The 3,405-nt window shown below is 42.3% G+C and overlaps 1 protein-coding gene across 5 annotated transcripts in view; it reads left to right on the top strand.

Moving 5' to 3' along the window:
• SESN1 (sestrin 1) overlaps positions 1-854 on the top strand; it is a 268,236-nt gene extending 267,382 nt beyond the window's left edge. For all 5 annotated transcript variants that reach the window (XM_075597581.1, XM_075597585.1, XM_075597582.1 and 2 more), the window contains exon 10: positions 1-854. This exon is cut by the window's left edge and continues 402 nt beyond it. The gene's annotated coding sequence lies outside the window, so the exon portion shown is untranslated.
• Positions 855-3,405: the final 2,551 nt, after the last annotated feature.

The raw sequence follows: 3,405 nt of genomic DNA, 5'->3' as shown, positions 1-3,405 counted from the left end.
TGGACTGGGAGATTTCTGCTGGGATTATTTTTTTGTTGTACAAAGAAGGAAACGTAAGATGGTGCTGCTATAACTGTTGACGGTATAATAAACACGCTGCAGGCATCTCGGTTAAGTTAGACAAAAATGCATTTATAAATATTAACGTGAGCACTGCTACAGCCGGAGCCTAGGTGCAAATACAAAATAAGTTGGCGTTGTTGTTCATTAGTGCATGTTTTAAAGTCCTAGACAGCAAATATCAGATCTCCCAACAAGTTTTGCAGGTTACAGATAGTTCTTTAACTGTGTTTTGCTGTAAAAAAACAAAAAAAAAAACTGTGAGATTATTTTTTTCTTTCTTTTCATACTGGGTGAAACCTAAGTTGTCTTCCTGAAAATGATGTATATTTTTTTTTTTGCCCAGTGTTTGTTAGGTATGTTAGATAGTTAGCACATGACTACAGGGCATGTGGAATACCTCTTAACATGGTTGTGGGGGGTGCACACTGCGTGATCCATTCATTTTCTCGAGCTGATGGTGTTTGCTCCCAGCAGCCAAAGACTGGGAATAGGGATGCTGGGAGCTAAGCAGGCCTGCTATATCACGTCTGAGTTACTGGTCCTAACAGTTTGCAGCTGCGCAAGACGGCAGCGCTGGAAAACATCTGCGTTTACTGAATTTTCAAACCTGATTAAAAATGTTAACTTTGTGAAAGGAAAAACAGTTTGTTTGTTTTTGGAAAACAAACGTACGAAGGTAACGATATTGCAGAAGAATAAACCAGTAAATATCTTCAGAATAATTTTTTCAGGCTGTCAGTATTATTGCAAATTTTTTTTTTTTTTTTTAATAAAGCAGAACAAAAAAATGACTCTCCCTGTTGTTATTCGCACGTGAAATAGCCGTGACTCTTGCTCGTTCAGTGTTTCACATACAACATATTTGATACATGTAGTATTGCAGCATGCATCATTTATCAATTACATAAACTGTATACATGTTAACAGCTTAAAGGCTGGAGATAAAATATCTTTACTAAAGATTTAGATGGATATTGAGAAATGGCATATACTGGTTAACCAGTGCATGTATTTTTCCTGAATGACTGTAGGTCAGGGGTGGCCAGCTCCAATCCACAAGGGCTACCAACAGGTCAGGTTTCCAAGATATCCCTGCTTCAGCACAGGAGGCTCAGTCAAAGACTGAACCACGTGTGCTCAAGCAGTGATATCCTGAAAACCTGACCTGTTGGTAGCCCTTGAGGGCTGGAGTTGGCCACCCCTGCTTCAGACCAACCACAAGGAATGAATAGCAAAATGTTTGCACAAAGCCAAGCAACTTTTCTTGTAGTTTCAATGTTTCTCAGAGATCTATATTACCAGAATATTGAAAGCAGAGTGCCACTGCCTAAGACCCTTTAGCTATGTGGACTAGACAGGGGTTTAACATACAGGACTATATTGATTAAGCAGTGTTATTTCATAAAACATTTCCAACATGTCTAATAAAAAGTGACTGTAACATGGGCCCTTCTGGCTGAGCGGGTGAGTAACACACATTAGTAAATATGGCCCCTTCTCCACAGGAGGAGTCGCATGGATAAGAACTTGGTGTATTCTGCATAGATTATTTATTAAAGCAAATGTGTACTACAGTAGCCAAAAGCATGTTTTTATTAGAGGGAATGTATCACAGCAACAGTTTCATGATTATAAATCTATTTGAGATTGTGCTAAAACCTTTTCAGAGCTGCATATAGAAGTGGTTTACAGATACAGTACCATGTATATAATATTGTTTGTAAATCAATCTCCTCCATAGGTTGTTGGCCTGAGGCTTCTATACGTCAGCCATATTTGTCTAATTTAGCACATCCATGGCTGGCTCACACATTGCCAAAAACCAATGAAACTTGATATCTTGCACAAGAAGCACCTCTGACCCAAAAAGTGCAAATTTCATGGTCATTTTTTTTTTTTTTTTTTTAATATTGTGAAAGTTGATGAGTTATGTAAATCTACAAAAGAATTGAAAGCTGAGCCTTGCAAATTGACGAATTACTTTTTAATAAATTTTTTTTTTTCTTCAAAGCCCGGTGTCATGTAACATGCAAAATGGCAAGGATTCATACGCTCTCTGAATACTTTAGTCAGTCCGTTAAAGGAAATAAACGACAAAGAACAAACCTTTTCTCTTATTTCCCTGTTGCACAAGTAGAATAAGGGAAAGGAACATCATACAATTAAATAAAATATATATACACACGTGAAAAAGAAAGTACACCCTCTTTGAATTCTATGGTTTTACATATCAGGACATAATAACAATCATCCGTTCCTTAGCACAGCGGTGCGCAAACTGGGGGGCGCAGGCTGCGTGCGGGGAAACCTGGGGGCGGGCAGAGCTGTGCACGGGCGGCCAAGCAGCTCAGTGCTGAGACTGCATCTCTGCTCTGTGTCTTGCAGAGGGGGTGGGACTTCTCTCTGCACACAGACAAGCCCTCCTTCATTTGTTGTCTGTTTCCCGCCCCAGTTTTCAGCAGCATGGGGGATCGGAGCATGCCTCCCCCCAGGTGAAAGTGTGGGTATTATGATTGTGTGTTGGTTGTGATGGTGTGTGTGTGTTGTGATTGTGTGTGTGTGTGTGTTGTGATTGTTTGTGTGTTGGTTGTGATTGAGCATGTGTGTTGTGGTTGAATGCAGTGGTGTGCAAATGGGGGGCAAGGGGCGCAAGATTATTAAGGCGAAACCTGGGTGCGAGGGCGAAAAAGCTGTGCGTGGGTGGCCAAGAAGATGTGCGCGGGCGGCCAAACAGGATAGTGCAGGTGGTGGTGTGTGCGCACACGCGGGGGCTACGGGGAGGAGCACGCACCAGCGCGGTGAAGTCCAACGCCCCTCCTTTTGGTATCTGCCTTGCAATAGCGCTGTGTTCCTGCTCTCCTCCGCTGGAAACCTGCTTCGCTGCGATCCTCTGCAAGTGAAAGGGTCGGCTGCACCTATATCAATCATACTATGAATGTACAGAAATAAGGTAAAAAAAACTGAAAACTGAAAACAAAATAAATAATACTATAGGTAGGAGTTTGGATGACACGGGATAGCAAGCCAAAGAGAAGGGAGGGGAAGGAAAAAAAAGGGGGGGGGTAGCAAAGAGGTGGATGAATGCCCCCCCCCAAAAGTATTGCCTTTGTGCACGTACACTCTCCCAAGCTTGGCGCGACAAACAAAATTGTCTTTGAAGTGTGCTCAGCAGCAGTCAACACACACAGCGCCACACAAACACACAAAAATAGCCCCGATCCACGCTTGCAAAATTATGCAGGACACACTGTGCTCATACTTGGAGAGTTGGTGATGTCACCGCTCTCAGCGGCAGCGTGGACGCAGCCTAATTTTGCAAGTGCGAGCTGTTGAAATATGGAA

The sequence above is a fragment of the Ascaphus truei genome, chromosome 4, assembly GCF_040206685.1.
Source record: "Ascaphus truei isolate aAscTru1 chromosome 4, aAscTru1.hap1, whole genome shotgun sequence".
NCBI classification, from domain to species: domain Eukaryota; kingdom Metazoa; phylum Chordata; class Amphibia; order Anura; family Ascaphidae; genus Ascaphus; species Ascaphus truei.
Note: the sequence above shows the minus strand (reverse complement) of the source record. Positions and strands in the feature narration are given on the sequence as shown.